This window comes from Cygnus atratus, chromosome 4, assembly GCF_013377495.2.
Source record: "Cygnus atratus isolate AKBS03 ecotype Queensland, Australia chromosome 4, CAtr_DNAZoo_HiC_assembly, whole genome shotgun sequence".
NCBI classification, from domain to species: Eukaryota; Metazoa; Chordata; class Aves; order Anseriformes; family Anatidae; genus Cygnus; species Cygnus atratus.
The window spans coordinates 25,972,127-25,991,136 of record NC_066365.1 but is presented as its reverse complement, the minus strand read 5'-3'; positions in this window follow the sequence as shown (position 1 = coordinate 25,991,136).

Genomic DNA, 19,010 nt, shown 5'->3' with positions numbered 1-19,010 from the left:
ATCTAAACCTGTTTTTTAACTTACAGTTAACGTGTTGACTTGTTACATCTCTTCTAACAAAAATATTTGTCCCTGAAAGTTTACTAAAAAGCTGCTATTCTGAGGGGTGGCTGCATAAGGAAAATAAAACAGTATTAACCTGCTCAACTTCATGAATCTGTCTTATTCAGCTAGTCTCCTTAGGCTCCCCCTAGGCTCATAAACAGTAAGGTTCTAGAAGATGATTCACAGCAGGATCACAACTTACATTTTCTGAACAACATTTTGGAGGAACCTTTCTCTCTTACTTACGAAGGATATTGGCTCAAGTGGTAGCAAAAATACACCTTCAGTATGAGTGGTGAGAATAGGTGTGTGAGTCACTTGTGTAGTAGAAGAACGTGAACTTAAATGCAGCCAGAGAGAGGGAAAGGAAAGCAGTGGTGGAAAGTGTAATGGGTAGACTATTTGTAGTTTTCAGTTGGAAATCACAGATGAAAAAAATAAATAAATGCATTTGTGGTAGATATTTGAGAAGTTATCACTTGGGAATTGTATATGGTAGAAAATGCACTCTTGAAATCTTTCCTCTCTCCCTTTCACCCTTCTCCCCCCAGTCTTTGAATTTCTCTAACTGAAATCAAAAGAAAATGGGTTTGAGTTATGCTAGTTTTGGCACAGATAAAAAACAGTTCATTAGGAAGACATATTTGTAAGACCTGGAAAAATGTGGTTTCAAAATTTATTCAAACTGTTAATCTTTGTGAGAGTTGGTGCAGTAAGTTTTGCTATGATGTTTGCTGGTCTTCCTGAGTACTGCAGCTCACTTAAAAGAAGGAAATTGCTTTACTCAGAGCAACTTTTTTTTTTTTTTTTTGTCCTAATAATACCTACAAGAGGACTGGCCTACTGGGGACTGGAAAGTAAATCTGTAACTTTCTTCACAATGCAGGGTGTCATTATGGAGAAAGTGATGTTCGATTTGATGGAAATTAAAATCAGAACACTTTCTATCTTCAAATTTTCCATGCATCTTTTCAATATTGCCACATTTGCCAAATGTACAAAATTGTAATGAAATATCCTCTTGTCACAATACACTAAAAATTTGGGCTTATTTACCTTACTCCAAATCAGATTTTTTAGAAGTATTTTTTAAATGTCAGAAATTGCCATTGCTCACAGATTTAAAATTTTTAGTTTTAATCTAAAGCCAAGGTCTTGTATGGTTTTGGCCTGAATATCTCTGTAATATCTCAGCTCCTGCTGTTTAAAGAGCAATAGGAATATGTGTAGATTTCTTGCATCAGTCCCTTGAAATGGTTTTGTTTACTCTTTTTTGTGCAACTGTCTTTTACACTGCAGCCTTGTTTTTTAATTAGTTTTTACTATTCACAGCTTCTCCTTATATTCTTTCAAATCCTTCTCTCTCCTCGGTGTGTTAAATATTATCAAAGCCTGCAGGTCAAGATGACCAAACAAATCTTCTGATGTCTAATTTTGATGACACTCCAGCTATAGTGCTTTTTCTTACTCTTTTTTTTTTTTTTTTCCTTGCCTTTCTCCCTTTGACTGTATTGGCTTTTTAAACTCTTCATTTTGTTGCTGTATGTTATGCATTCCATATCCTTCGGGCACACTTTAATCTCATTATGCACATTTCAGATTCTCTCTCTGCTGTTTCCTCTCTGCTATTTTATTATACTCGATTGCACTCAACCTGTTGAATTTCTTCCCTAAACCCTGTTATTCTGAAACCCAATATCTTTGTTTCCCCCTTTGGCTTTTCTCTAGATGTAATTTAATACTTAACTGGATTAAAATTACAATGCAAAGCAAATTTGGTTACTTAACTTGTTCAATAAACTTTATCTCACTCTCCAGAACTAAAAAATTAGTACAGTATAAAAAACATAGATCATTTTATGGTGGTCTATCAATAGAAAAATTGAAAATCTGAAGTTATGTAGAAGAGACAATTAACACTGTTCTGTATATTAAAAAACAAACAAACAAACAAACCCACACTTCTATATTGTGGAATGTTTCCAGATAGATCTTAACTATCTGGACAGTGTTCCAAGCTGTGCTTAGAGGAGTTTCTGTGAAGTTTGGAATCAGAAGTGTGTGTAGCTAGAGCACCTCGTACTCCCCAGATCTCCTTCTGGCAAATGAATTTTTAAGGACCAACTCTAGCAACTAAGTGCCTCTAGTTGGACTTTATAGATTTTGTGATAGAACTAAGACTTGAGGCATAACTAGGACCTGCCCCTTCTTCTCTTCCCCCAGGTGTTAGGAACATGGCTTTATGTCGTTGTTGTTCACAACCATGGTTTGCAGAAAAAAAAAATCATTTTATTATATTGTTATCTTGAAAAGAATCAGAATTCCAATTCTAAGTCCTTTTTCAAATCATACATCTTCAGCAAAAAATTTGTCTCAGTGGTGGCAACACTAGAAGCTGCTCAGAAGTGCAAGTTGCCTTTTTCTATATTTGTTCTCTATTTGGGGTGCTGCAGATTAGGTTCAGAAAGGATTGGATAGAGTTCATCTCATAGCAAAAGAATGAGGAGTAGGAAAGACTTCATTCCCCAAACAAAAGTGTTTTGTTTTGTTTTTAAAATATTATTTATTATTATGTAAAAATTCATATATAGCACACTAGCATTATATGAATTGGATAGGATATCCTGCTGAGAAAGTCTATTTATTTCTGAGGGTAACATTGTTGATGAATTGTAATGAACTTAGAAGCAACAGATCAAGTGGAATACCCTTAATGAAAATGAGTCTTGTTCAGCTGTGATGGGACCATCACAGGAGATGATGTAGAAAAATAACTTTAAAATTGTGATCTGAGAGGACATAATTTTAACACAGATCAATATTTAGACCTAACTCTTAATCGTCAGATGCAACCATTTGAAGAGATATCTAATTTTTAAACGTTTGGTTCTGTAAATCTTACTTTTTGTCTTACTCCTATTGCTGAAACTTTTCCAGCTACTGAAGTTAAGACTGATGAATTTAAGGACATTTAGGAACTTAGGCATGAAATTAATATCAGGAAAGTAAAGAAATAGAAGCATAGAACTGGAATTTGTATGCTCTTAAGACAAAGAAATAAACCGGACCGGTAGGTTCATACATCAAATTAAACCGTAACATTAGCTTGTTCTTATTTTCCAATCCATCTTTTCAGGAATTAAAATGTTCTTAAATGAATAACATGATAGAAATGTTGATACTCTAAAAGAACTTACTAATTATTCATGGATCATTCATCCTGTCTAGTTCCTGGTAATTACATAGAAGCAATGACCTAAGAAAACACTGAGATGGGCATTTTTTTCACTTTTTGCTACAACTTGCTCAATTGGAAAACTTGTGTAAGCTGCTAGTCAGTAAAGAAAGCAAAGCTATTTGAAATATTGCTTTAGAACAATAATAATACTTAATTCCTTGTGGATATGCCATACTTAGTGCTATAAAAAGCTGTATAAGATTCCATTTTCCATACATGTAAAAACTTAATTTAAAAAGGGACTAAGGGACTTAGTAGAGAACATTCATGGTCATCAGCAATGAAACACAAATTAATTTAGTATTCCCTTGATTTTTGTACTTGTTCATTACTGTATTTGCTGTCAGTCATTATTGGAAAAAAAAATTGTGCTCGTACTATTACTGCATATTTCTCAGCTTATCCCTCTCTGAGCCTGTACTGTCCACCTTTTTTCCCCCCCCCCCACTGATGCTATATTGAATTTTTCAGATTACCATCCGACATATAAGGTGCTTTCAAACTTTATCATTTGACACATCTTGACCAAACAGAAGGAGCATAGAGGTATGGCAACTGAAAAGCTCACTAATAAGGTATCAAATAACATCTAAAGGACTGTATAAATGGCTCTGAATGAATTGTGTATCACAATAAATGATATATAATTCATTTAACAATTAAACAGTGTCACTCTTTATCCCATGACTGTCCCTGGAAAAATTGTGAATATTGTCTGATATGCTTTCATATATTAACTCCATAAAGTAAGAGTAGATTAAGAACATCCGATCATGAAATCATATGATAAACTCAGTTTAGAGGATGGTCACATGTAGACCAGTGTGGGAATCACATGTGAAATGCCAGTGACCCTTTTTTTTTTTTAGTACAGATCAGACCTACTTACAGTAGAAAATCCAGTACAATTCCTTTAGCTTATCTCACAACTTCTAAGATTTAACTTTCCCCTCTGACTGAAAGATAAAGCCCACTAATCTCTGATTTGTAGAGTATGCCAGAATACTTTCTATAACCTATTCTTTTCTCATATATCCTCCAAAATATGAGGTGTGAGCAGTTGCTAGACTGAAGGTTCTGTGTGTGAAGATGGCGAACTACACTGAGAGACCCCCTGATTTGAAGCAGAGCTGGTTTGGAGTGCAAGCAATACACATGTATGCCCTAAAGAATGTTTCTACAGTGATGAAAGAGAATTTGAGGGTCACTAGGAAGCACAGTACCACATTGTTTTATGTTTCACTTCCCTGTGAAGCCTCTAGAGCAGGTTGGCTTCCAACCAAATATTGACTAGACATGTAGGCACAACGCAGGCGTACAGGGGATGGGGGGGGGCTAACAGATTTATTTTTTTTTCCTTTTATACAAGGAACTAGGCATCTGCCTGGTAAGAGCTTTAGCAGATGACTGGGATGGGGAAAAGCTGATCTCTAAGCTGACATTAGGTGGTACAGAGAAGAATGTAGGAGCAGATGAATCAGAGATTACTGGAGATGATTTTAAAAATTGTTTTGCTGAACTGAAGTATTTCTAACACAATTCTGTTCTCCATACATGATGCTCCTGGAGTTGCATGTAAAAAATGTCTGAAACCAGAAGTTTCTTACAGTGCTTATGCAGCAATGGACTACAGTTGTCATAGAATGGCTGGGGTTGGAAGGGACCTTAAAGATCATGTAACTCCAACCCCCCTGCCATAGACAGGGATGCCATCCCCTAGATCAGGTTGGCCAAGGCCACATCCAACCTGGCCTTGAACACCTCCAGGGATGGGGCATCCACAAGTTCTCTGCAACCTGTTTCAGTGCCTCACTACCCTCACAATGAAGAATTTTTTTCTAATCTATATCTATCCTCTTCTAGTTTAAGACCACTCCCCCTTGTCCTATCATTATGTACCCAAGTAAAGAGTCCTTCTCTATTCTTTTAATAAGATCCCTTTAAGTACTGAAGGGCCACAATGAGGTCCCCCCAGAGCCTTCTCTTTTCCAGGCTGAACACTCCCTGCTTTCTCAGCCTTTCTTCGTAGGAGAGGTGCTCCAGCCATCATCTTTGTGGCACCTCTTCTGGAACTGCTCTAAAAGGTCCACATCCTTCTTGTGCTGTGGGCCCCAGACCCGGACGCAGCACTCCAGGTGGGACTTCACGAGGGCAGAGTAGAGGGGGACAATCACCTCCCTCAACCTGCTGGTCACACCTGTGACAGCTGAGTATGGGCCCAATGCTTCAGTGCCATCTATTTTCAGGCCTAGTTGATTCAGCAGGTGAGTTGTTACAAACTCCTCAGCAGGTTCTGACTTGCATGACCACTGTTCATGTCAGAGAACGTCTTTCCTTATAGACCTTAGCATTAAAAGTTTTCCTTATAGACCTTAGCATTAAAATGCTGACAAATTAGAGGGAAAATGAGATCGAATCTTTTTTAGTGAAGGTTGTTTTGCATTTGTTTGTTTGGTTTTCTGTTTGTTTGTTTTTGATTGTTTTAGTGAGATCTGTGTGCCTACATGCAAATCTATGGCTAGGAAGGGGGAGGGAGAATTTTTAATATTCTTTCTTAGTTTTGCAAAAACAGGACAGAAGGGCAAAAACCTCCACAGTTCTGCAGGGCTGAAGCCTCCACAGGGTTTGCCGTGCCTGCCGAACCCCAGCTTGGCCTTCTGTCTCCAGGCTACCCTCCACATGGCTGGCCCTCTGTAGACACTGTGACCTGAGGACCAGTAACCTGTGACCCCTCACCATCTCATGTTCCCCTTTCAGTGTGGTACAGCCTGTGATTCAGGACAGCCTGAACAGGTAACACTTCTGAGATGAAAGCACCAAGAAAGGTATTTTTAATACTAGGATTTCATTATCACCCTAGAGTCAGTTCTCCCAGTAGCGCTGTTGAAGGCAGGTGAGTGTTTTGGTGAGGCTGGGGACCTTTAGTTCCATGGAAAGGTCCCCTCCATGCTGGGGACGTTTCCCTCCATGCCCATACCAACGTCCTAACTCTCAGGCTGACCCAGGCTTGCCAGGGGACTGCCTTGGGTGCACCCCACAACACAGGGCTCGTTCTTTGCCAGCCTTCTCCACAGTTTTGCCCTGGACATGGTGTTGCTGGAGATGTGTGGAGAGTGAGGGGTGAAGGAAAGCAGCATCACTGCGCGCAAGGTAGGCTTCTTTGGGATGAAACTAGGCAGAAGACACTCCCGGGCTGTACCTACTATGCTCCATGCAGAAAATGTATGTTCAGTCTGCAGACCCAGGCTAGAGGTGGTCTGGGATAAGCAGCCTGGCAAGATATGTATGGCAGATGTTGGTTGTATTATCTGCAGAAGCTTTTTTTTTTTTTTTTTTTTTTTTTTCCTAGAGAGAGCTGCTCTTACTTATTTTCACTACTTTATAAAATAAACTTAGCCCGAGACTCTCATGCCTTTGGTGAAAGGACAGTAAGAACAAGCATTACATAGTGCTTGTAAACTGTAGCAGGTTTTTTGATGCATTCACTTCCTCCCTTTAACAGTGGTTGATAGCAGGTATATGAAGGAAACAATGCAAAGTCCTGCCTCTGGTTCAAGACAGGGATTGTGTTGAGCTGAGGATTCATATGCCATATGCTCTTTAATGCTAATGTATAATTACATTTAAATATGTTTTATCTGTTTAATATAATCTTTATGGATTCCTGCTAAGCCCTTGGATTTCACAATAAAATCCATGTATTGAAGTTCCATAGATTAACTATGCAGTATATTACAAAATATTTTATTTTATCCATGTCATGTTTTGATTCCTCCTTGGATGTAACCCATACTCTTCTCTTATGACAATTACTGCTATTGAGTTGTTTTTTCCAACTATTCATTATTTTTTATAGCTCTGTAGGATCACTTCGTTTTCTTCTTGTCTTAGACCTAAATAGTTGTCATTTTTAAAATTTCTCTTCATATGAGAATTTGTCCATGCTATAATCAGACCCATTGACCTTCTTATTCTTATTCTATTTCTGCTCTTACCATTTAGAGGCTAAGTAATCAAGCTGAACAGAATTTTCAAAGAGTTTCAATTTCATTAATTTATATAATGGCATTTTAATGTGTTTAGTATTACTCTCATCTCTTACACAAGTTGACACTGTCTTTGCTTTCTGATTGTTGTGCACTGAAGTGACATTTTCTTGAGCTATCCAGTTATGACTGCATGTAAGTTGTTTCAACTCATTTTTGAAGCTGTCAGTATGTAGAGGTCTGCGGTTTCTCAAAATCTTTCATAGGTGAGACTGACTTCTGTAATTGTGCTGTCTGCAGGTTTTGTTATCTCATTTTCTTTCTTTTCTTAGGTTACTCTAAATACACTCTACGTAAAATACATGCTAAAATGACAAGAATTTATAAAGGTACATGCTATATGCAGAAAATGTGACTTGAGCCCCATAGTATATTTGATTACATTTAATAGTATGCTGACTGGAAACAAACAGAGAAGTGGCAGGCAGAAGGTAGTTTGGTCAACCAAATGTGAATTTTTTTGTACCTAAGTTAGTATTCAAAAGACTTCTTGAACATTTTTCTTTCCAGTGTCCTGCTTCAGATACACTTATTCTATTGTGTATGAAAGGTATTTTTTGTTGTTGTTAATAGAAATAAAGGTACACAAAGCCCTACAAACACAATTTAAAATTAAAGCAACTGAAAAAAATAATAATAACCTAAGTAACTAATACATGTGAAAAATATAAAATACATGCTCAGTCTTCTGTTCTGCACCTCTTCCCTTTCATTGCACATAGACAATACTTGTAGAACCTGGCAATTTAACACCTTGTGTGTTCTAATTTTTGTGCATTAATTTATCCCTTTGGGTTACTGTTATTTCTTTGCTTCACCCCAATGAGTTTTATCTCATCTAGACTGCCTTTTTTTTGCTAGTAATTATGTTTAGGTAATAGTTGCATGTTTTCAAATGCTGCTGTGACCCTCTTATGGAAGGTACTGTTTCAAATACAGTTTTAGAGAAGCTTTCCACTTGAAAAGCCTATCTACTAAAAAGGTAAGAGACAACATGAATAAGCCTTGTTAGTCAGTTGGCTCACTTCCTGGTCAGAAATACGTGCAAGATACCAGTGTGTTCAACAGGCAATTTGCTGAATTAGCTGTGTTTCTAGTGTTTAAAAAATATTACCATTCATCCATTTCAATGTATACTTATGTAGGATATGAGGACATAATAGAAATCCTGTTGTTTTATATAGTTAAACTTCATAAGAAGTCTATAAAAGTGTTTTTGTTTTTTGTTTTTTTTTTTTTTTTTTCGGTATGCGTATGTTAGACAAAATGATGTCTGCTTCTCTTGAAATCAATTGTTTAAATGTGAAACCTTTCTGCTGGAAAGGTTCTTCTAGGCTACATACATCTCAGTTGTCGCTCAAGCAAAGAGGTAACTGACCAGTTCTCACACGAATCATTTGAAGTCATAAAGTTGAAAAGGGTTTTGAAGTTTTGTTTAAGAGTTTGACTTCCCTTCCAGAGAAAAGAGAACACTACCTTTAAAGCTCTTTCATCAGTAGAAATTACAGGTTGTTAATGCTGTCTGAATACTTAAAGATATGTGCCAGCATCTGTATTGGTAGTCTCCTGAAATGGTAAAAAAAATAAAAATAAAAAAATTCTCATCATCATGTACCTTCTTGAAGAACTTACATGAAATATATGCCAAGAAAAATATACACAAAAAGACTATAACACTAATATTAGTTTTCACATTTTGTCCATTTTTATATGAACTTTTCCACATTATCATGATTTCCTCTTTATTAAAGGTTAAAAGGTAATATTCACACTGGATGACTAGTCAATAGCAGGATAGAGCATCATGTCGGAGTAGGAATATTGAAATACTAAAAGATGAAATAAAAATACTAGATATACTATCCAATATACTGAATAGTATGAAATTTCATTATGATGTTCCAGTTCAGTTGTGTGCTCAGTGGAGAATTGTGTGATTATCATACTGGTCTGTAAGATGTACTTTTTTTTTCTCTTTTCTTCTACTTAAGGAATAATTGTAAAAATGGTAAGAAGTTTCAGGGGGATTGGATAAAAGTATTTTAAAAGTTCTTAAGAGAAATCTTTGAACCTTAGAAGAGGAACTTGGTAATGATAAGGGATTACAGGGACAAATGGTTTAGAACATTTAGTTTATGTAGTCTATGGTGTGTCCTTCCTTAGTGAGATAATCAACTACAACCTCACTAGTTTTAGACAGTTTCTAAACCGTGTGTTGCGTGGAGTGAAACTCCAATGATCAGCAGTTTATTAGCAAATATCTTGGTAATTTAGTATTAGACACCAATTTTCTTTCTCAGTTTGCAATAAAATTGATCTGGCATATAAAAAAGTAATTATGTACAAACACATCATGGTTGGACACTCACTGTAGAGACTCAGATGTACTAAATAGAAATGATAAATCTGATAGATGATATTTCCTTGTATTGTATGCAGGCAGACATCTGGTATGAAATTCACTGGAGATGCAATTCCATTAATAATCAATTATTGCTGGGGAATGTTTATTATTGTTCATTTGCAGAAAATTATATAAGGCCTGTGAATGAATATGAGCGTGAAAGTTTAGAGCAAGTGGGAGTCAACTCTGGCTACTCTACATGGGTATTTAATTTCTGTGTTTTATAGACCATAGAAATAATTTGTTGGTTTAGGGTTTTTGTTTCATCAGTCCTATCCTTGATTTGCTTAGAAACTAGTCTTTTCCATCTCTCTCTTTCCTGCCAACATGCATGGCTTCCAAAAAATAGTGTGTATTATATTTCAAATAAAGGAGTCTAGGGTAAAAGTTTCACTTATGACGGGGAAACACACAATGTATTATATTTTGGCTAAGTTCCAGTGAAGTGTCCTGAAGTATTTCACCAATACGAAAATTGAACAACAGCTGAAACCATTCTGGAGTGACTTCTAACTTTTGTTTTTAATTTATTTCCAGATCAGTGACTATATCTATTTGTCTCTCAACAGTCAGTAAAATGAATAGCTACTCAAAATGTGGCTCAAATTAATCTCTGATACAGCTCTGCTGATTTTGAAGTACTTTGTCTACCAAATTAGCAAAAGTAAGGTTGGTCTGGTGTAGGGCGTATCTAGTGTGGAGAAAAGTGTACCATACACAACACAAAATGACATGTTTGTAATACGGAAAAATAACATGACTATGAAAAAGAATATACTATTATGTCACTTCTATGTGTCATAGCTTTTCTCTTGCAGACTCTCTCTCTAGTCTGTTAAAGCGTGGCAACTCAATTGCTATTATTTTCCTCATAATTTTCATGGTGATTTCCAGATTTGGCATAATACTTCTACAATACTTAAGTTTAAAACACAAACAAACAAAAAACTTCAGAGGAGAGTGCAACATGGAATTTACCCAGCGTAAGGTAGAAATGACAGCAACAACATCAATAGCGAAAGAGACTGTCTTCTAAAAATACATTCTGTGTTCTGTCTAGTTTTTGTACTCTTCATTTGTATTCTGAGAAACATGTCAAGAAGGACTGATATTTTCTTTAGAAAAATAAGTTGGAAAATTGAGAGCTTTACAAGAAGAACAGTAGTGCTGAAAAGTGTAATTTTTGCGTGACAAAATAATAGGGACCTGGCACTCTAAAGATTCCACCGCAGCATAAATGCTAATCAGTATAGATTGCTATTCATATAGGAAAAAAAGTGAAGAATACCTTCAGAAACACATTTTTAGAACTCTCATTTTCGATGAGAGAAAAATAGGTCTTTCAAGTTGAAATCAATGTCAGGTGTTGAACACCAGGCAAAATTCTGATTGTGTTACATAAAAGTCCAAATACAGATAACTGTATGAAGTTAGAATTTCATCTATTCCTTCTAGAATAACTAGATTTAAAAACAATAGTAGTGTACATTAGTCTTTTTATTACAATCTTATATATATGAGTGTTGCAGGTCAAGTCTACCTATGGGTATGTATTCTAGGTACAGTATTGATGCCAAATTGAAAATCTCCAGCAAATTGTTCCTTTACTTGCCATTGTAATTGGGACAGAAAGGACCAGGGAAGGCATATACAAAAGAGAAATGAGTATCCTATATCCTTTAACAGTCAGTGTTCCTTTTAGGCCTTTCTTCTCTCATCAGGTGGGAGTTGTCTTAGTCTCTTATCATATTGAAGAATCACATCATTCATGTAGGATTGCATTCTCAGAACTACCACATAGTTTCCACCTTGAGTTCCTATTTACTTCAGCTCTAATACTGCGCAAGGGATCTTTTCTTAGCTTTGGGATCCCAGTTCCACACCTGAGATCTCTCCGTTAGCCTTGATGAGCCCAAAAGTACAAAAACAATTATGTCTTGAGATAACTTTACATATCTACTGACTAAAAAAGGTAGGCTACCGCCTTATATACAGAGCTGTTATCAACAGTAGCATTCTGCAGCTTACGTGTAATGTGTGGAAAAAGCTCTTAAAAGACATTTAAGAACAGCTATCCATCTCAAAATACAGCAGTAAACTTTGGGGTAGTTAGCACACTGTGTTGGAGAAGAGCATTCTTCAGGAATTCAATCTTGAACAGAGCTTAATAAATAAGTTGTCTCCAACAGATAACTCAGATCTCCCCTCCACCCAACCAAAAGAGAAGATGATCAGATTTTTGTAGACTTTTATATTTACTCTGATACAGATAAATCTTAAGTTTTTCATGGGGACTTGAACAATTTCAGTGGAAAGGACTAAGTGTTTTCCTGACTGCAGATTAGTTGGTAGTGCGGTTAAGGTGCCTTCCAGGAGTGCGGAGCTGTGGAAGTCAGCGAGAAGGAAGAGGGAATCAAACTGCTCTCTGGGTGTTTTAAGCCCTGAACTGTAGAGCAAAAATGAGAAGTATTGGCAGCTTCTGCCCCACGTTTTGAAAGGAATGAACATTATAGAGAAATATATTAGCTTAAATAAGACAGATCAATCTCTGATTTTAGTGATTTTTAGCATAGACTGTTCCCTTGGAGCCATAAATGGTTACTGATCTCCTATATGTTCAGAGCTGCTGGAAAATTGATCATGGTGTTGATCTTATACAAACACATAGAGATACAAATTTTTGTTAAACTATCTGATTTCATTTGTATGTTCTTTTGTATAAGCAACTGATAGCAATCATATAAAATCGATATATGCTGACTCGGTAGCTGTGAATGTGAGTTGAAATAATTAATTTCCTTTATAATAACAGAATTATTATAAAATACTCTATCTTTCCTGATATTTTTGAACCCTTTCAAAACTAAGACAGTCCAGAACACAAATGATGATCTCTGCTGATTGAGCTGAGATATAGCAAGTAATAAAATAAGTTACATCTATAAACCTGAGAAAATAAATTTTTAAAATTGTTTAAAATTGTTTGTTTTTAAAATTGTTGAGCCATGAGTATATATAAATTACATTACTGTGAGTCAAACACTATTTAAAAATACAGACCTTTTAAAGCCAGAAGAATTGCCATAATTCGGTCGGTCTTCATGCTGCCATTTTTTTTTTTCTCCTGACTAATTCTACATGATTCAGAACTTCTCTACAGACATTTCTGATCTACATCAGGTAATATAGAGAGAACTGATAATTCTACTGCTGCCAACACTTCCTTCCAGAATATAATCATCCTTGAAACAAATACCTGGCTAATTTCCATTTAAATTTTCTCAGTTGTGGCATCCAGTCTTTGGTGCCTGGCATTTTCTATGCTTTTTAAAATAACTTTTGTTTCTCCATTGTTTATTCTCTGTGATTATTTATACGTAAAGTCATCTCTCAATCATCTTCCTGAGATCTAGAGTAAATTTATTCTAATACCAGACAAAGCAGTTTTGTAGCTATCTCTTGCATACTCAACATTTTTCATCATTAAAACATTTGTTTTAAACAAATGTTGACTGCAGTTTTGTATTGTCTGCTCATATTCATCCCATCGTAGACTGCTACAGTATCATATGCATTTAGGATGAACCTTCTTCAAATGGTGCTTGGCTAATGCTAATTCTGAAACAAGTTGTGAGACTGTATTTTACTACTCAGAGGTTAGAAAGCAGTCATGAGTCCTATGTAAACTGTTTAGTGTTTTCATCCCTGTATGTGTTATTTCTGTGCATGAATGATTTTATTCTTACGGACCTAAATGTGTAGCAGACAACATAGTTCTTAGTGCATTGGAGGCCAGATGAAAACTATTGGCATAGTGCCTTCTACCCTTCCACGTGGAAGGTTTTTCTGGTAATGTATAGTTGGAGACTGTGCTATTCCAGAGCTGCTGGTGCATTCTTTTCCCACAACATGCTTAGGAATGGAAAGAAAGACAACACTAAGCTAAAACTAGTAGAATGTTTCTAGTCTCCAGTTCTGTTGAAATCTATCTGTGCAGTCCACTTATGATAAGAAACTTTCAGCCCACCAGAGTAGTAGCTTTTGAATTCTTCAAACATAAACCTATTACAGAACAGTCATCAGTCTGTCAGTTACTTGGATGTATACTGTCCTTGGAATTAAAGGTAAGAATCATTAGTGTACAATATTAGCAGTAGTTTGGTAATAAAAAATTCACTTGTGTAGTGCTGCTCTATTTTTCTGAGTACGCTTTTTGAGAAACATTTGTTTTTAAAAATTTGAGGGGACAGATAAGGTAAATTTGACTATGTTCTCAGAAAATATTAAGGTTTTCTTAAGAGGACAATGATAAAAATGTAATCAGTTATTGACATCATAACTGTTGATAATACTTGTCTCATATCAAACCTTACAATGAGAGCCTGGAAATTTAAGAGCAAAATATGCCATATCACAGAGCTGTTTTTACATTTTGCACCTGGCTGCAGTCATATTGTTACAGAGCTGCTGCTAAAGCTGGGTCTTTGGTATTTATTATGGCTTAGAAAAATAACTTAAGCCTTTGGAGTTAATTTACAGAAAAACAATGCATTGCAAATGTTCTGTATCTTGCTCCCATACAATAATTCTGAAACTATTCCCAGCTAGAAATAATATTGCATTATCAGATCTAAGAACATCCTAAAGCAAGTTGAGCTAGAGCTAGGATGCCTGAGGTGGTATTTCTGGAACACAGATACAGTTACTGCTGTACTCTTATCTACCATAAGTACATAAATGTGTCTTATGGCAGAACTAAGGAACAGCGCGTGCATAGGGTCCAACTTGACAGGCCATCTGTGAAGTTCACTTATTTTCTTTTCCACTGTTTTTTATTCTATTGCTGTCATATAGCTGTCAGTTTCAGAGAATCTGATGTGATTCGTACAGTGATTAACTGGAACAGTCTGGAACAAATGCAGTAAGTTGCTGTGTATGTGCTGTTAGGAGCTGAGCAGCACTTTTGTCTCCATGGCAAGGAGACATTTTAAGCAGTGAAGATGTATGTGGTTTTGTGAGTCACTGTTTATCATGCCAGCGCTTAGCTCCCTGGCCAGGCAGTTTCTGGCCAGGCGTGCTTGGTGCTATTATTTATCTGCTCTCATTACAAATGCTATATCCAGGGACTAAATGTGGGATCCTATGGGATGTAATAAGGACTAGCAGGACAATGCAGTATTGTTATAGAAGTCAAAACCAACTGCACAGATAAAGCTGTATTAAATCTAGAAGTTGCCCTGAGTCTGTCATTTTGATTTCCTTCTTAACTTGCATTTGCTTCTTAAAAATGTAAACTTTTAGGGCTGGAAAAAATATTGAGAAGGCTTTTTGGAGAACATTTTAATAGCCATATTTGCACTGAACACTTCAATGCTTTATTTATTTGTTTATTTATTGTAAGGCACGCATTTGATTAGGACAATCTGGAAGTCTGTCAGATAAAATGAATTTGTACCGCACAGTTTGTATTTGTAGCACAGGTCTTGGGTCATAGAGTTGTGGAAAGGAATAAGGAATCATTCCACAATAAGAAACACCAGTTCTGATTAGTAGCCAATTTTAACATTAATATCAACATCTGATGTAAGTAAGCAGAGTTCTGGACTGGATGTTTATGGTTAGAAATAAAATAATAATATTAAGAAATAAATTTTAAAAGCAATTTTCCATGGAGATAATATATTTTTAAGTAACTGGAACTATTTCTTATTTTTCTTACCCTTTGGGACTCTCTCATGCTCTGGTTTAAATCATGTGTTGCTTCATTGAGTTACATTTCCATTATGCCAGTTTAATATCAAAGAGATTTGATCTCCAGAGCAACCAGTGTACAATATAGTTGGTGCATATGTTTCCTTCCTTGATCCATGAATTTTACTTATTACATTAGCCTCTGCCTAGAGGATTTCAGATGCATGTTGATGTCAAATGTCTTTCCAAAAGCCACTGTCAAGAGAAATAAATACTTTCAGAGTGATTGACTTGGGGGAGAAAAGGTACAGATAAGTAAGTCAGCAACATACAATTTTATTTTCAGATAAATGGCCTAAAATCTGTAACTTGCTCTCCCTGGGAGATCAAAAAGGATCATAAGATTTAGTGAACTGGAAATACAGAGTGCTTTTTTGCTTCAAGTGATGTTGGAACTTCTGGGGTCTTGGGGGTAATGCTGTAAGCAGAGACGGTGGTCTTTACATTTATTCCTCAGCAGGAACATTTGATAACACATTTTCTGAGAGCTGAAACAGTTTATTGGAAGATTCTTATTGAAAATCTTGTCTCAGGATTTCTGAAAGTTAAGATATTTCAAACACTGATAAGGGCTGATGAGGTTAATGTAAGATGAGGGCCTAGGAGATATTTGGGTTACCAGAAGATTAGAGATTCCAGACACTTCATGATGAATTAAAATTTACAGAGAAGATTTCTCTTTCAATTCACCTCAGTGAAGCAGTAAGAGTAAATGCTCTAAAGGAATATTTCCTTGTGAACTTACGTGTAAGTGAATAACCCATGCCTATACATAATATCCTTTAAAATGTACTGGCTGGCAAGCACTTTGAAAGTCCTCTTTCATCTACATTATTGAATTCTCACTATAAAACTAGTGAGTACAAAGAACTAAAATGATGGCCATTTCATCAGCATTTATGAATTACCCCAGTTCCTTCTGTGGAACACGAGGATCTGGTGCCTCTATCAGTGTAGTGAAAAAGGACTGCATACCTGTTGGTCACGTATCTTAATGAGAATCAAGCAGTAGTAGTTCTTCAGCAGTCTATTTTTTTTTTCTTTTCCTTTATGTCTTCTAACATGCATTGCAAAGGAGAACTGGTTCTGCTTTTTTCTTTTCATGATAGCCTAGTGTGTCTCCACTAACTGTTTTCATTGTAGTAGGAAAGATAACCAAGCAGGAATTTTCCATGTTCTTAGGATCTTGCCAAACTATTCTTGAGCAGAGCAGAGCAGCTGCAGCTTGTAATGATGGTAGCTCTGAAGTGGGATCATCATGTGCATTTGACTGCTGAATACTTGATGATATGTGGAATATATTTGTTTGCAAATTGGTCTCATGTAAATTAGACTCAGAAAGAAGATTGCACTTACCACTAAACCACAAGGGCCCGATTCTATCATCTTTACTAAATCATCTTGTATTTTTGTTATAATGATGAATAATTGAAATCAGCAACAGTACAGGGTTTGGGGAATCTGGCCTTTAACAAAGTCTGGAAACAAATGTGTTTCTTAAATGTTTAATGGAAAAATCTGAATGACATTATGGTCCTCAAAATAGCAGTTAAGGAAAAAAATCCCAATTCAGAAACTTTATATATATGTGTGTGATATATATATATTATTTCTTCTATATTACTGTCTATATTTTTCCCATGCAAATTTGGAAGCTCTCAAGCACACCAAGGCACACCAAGTTGCTTTGTATTTCCAAATGTTGCCTTCCAGCATTCCGGCACTTCACCATAATCATTTGCGTTTAAAAATTAAGGCACTTGAAAAACAAGAGTGAAACAGAAACTCCAGCATAAGCAGATATGTTGATTCCTCCTGCTCTTCAAGTTGATTTTAACACCTGTTACATGCAAGATAGAAATTCCCTCTGGAGTGCTTAAAGTGCTTGTCTTTAATTCTTATTCCAGTTCTTTCTTGTTTTTTGGCAGAAACTGAAGATGGAGAATGCCTTAATTTGTGGCAAAATTGCTTATATCCAGAATTTTCAGGAAAAGTTGAGATAGGCTTCAGAAAATGACATTTGTAGGCAGAAATCATTCAACAGCAAAGTTTGTGCAGTTTGACGGGAAAAAACCTTTTATACCTGCTGAAGTTCTTTCCCCTCCTCTGACTGTGCAGGCTACCATGAGTAAGTAAAGACTGTATCAGACATCCAGCTCTAGGCTGATGCTGTGTTCATCTATTGCTGGCTAGCAGTGTCACAGCTTTACCATATGTGAAGGTCAACTAACTGTGCTCTAGTGAGGATGCCTGCGGTAGTACGCTTTGGCATGCAGTTACAGCTGTAAGTGTGCTCTGGTATTACAAAGCATTAACCTCTCAAACTGTCTTCCTCTCTGTCCTCTTCTGTAACTTCATGTCCTGTTACCTTGTACATCCACACATCTGATGGCAGTATTTAGCCTGATGTTGATTAATCTCCTGTCAAAATTAAGGCATCAGAAAGCCAACAAGAAAGGAAGTGGACAGTTTTGGCAGTGGTAGGTCACTGGAGTTTCCTCTTCCATGGTAAACTTGAAACTAACAAGTCCATTTCCCTGGATTACCACTTGCTTCCTTGTTTTTTGACAGTTCTTCACAAACAGGCAGGTGGTGAGTGCTCTTTCTGCTCTGTCACAAATTCTCAGGGACATGTGCTGGGTACTTGGTACAGTCCCAGAACAAATGCCTTCCCTGTCCTTGTGGGCATAACGATTTATATGTGATCATCTTCAACAGCTTGGATGATGTCGCAGTTACTTCAAAATGATTCATTTTTAGTTTTATTTAATTTATTTTTTGTAATTTGTCTTTCTCACTTCTGCACTTTCTCACATGTATCCAGTAGATAAAATATCTGACAAATGGATCCCATTGTCTATCTTTTCTCTGATTGGCTCAGAACTTAGAAATAGAAATGTCAGTACATATTCATATTATTACATTACGTACACAAACATAACTTTGAAATCCTCTTTTTAATGTAACCATTTGAAAAAGGTGGTGAATCTGCTTTGCAGGGTTTTTGCTACAGATCAACCAGCCTGTTAACCTGAGAGAATGTATGGCTTGTCCCACCACTCCAGCCTTGTCTGTGCATGGCCATAGCTCAAAGTGGAGGGAAAACGTAGAGAACCCCTTGCCAGAATATTCTTGGAATGGTATTTCATGTTCTATGTTTCCTATATAACTTTCTCTGGCTGGCTGATCTTTGTAGTGATAAGTTTTCCCCTTCATTTTCTTTTAACAGCCTGTGTATATTAATATAGTTTTTAAAAAGGTGACTGATGATATTCTATTAAAAATAATCATGAAAAGTCTTATAACTTGAAGCAGCAATACATTAATTTGACAAATGAGAGATTTTTACTTAAGCGGATGCTATATATATTAAGCTGGAAACAACCCAGACAGTAGATTGACTGCTCAAAATAATTGTAATCTAGTAGGACATTTTTTAATTAAGCTTTTCAGGAGGGGAAAAAAAAAAAAGGCCAGGTAGATGATTTTGAGTTTTGCCATGTTCAAAACAGCAGTCACATTTTTA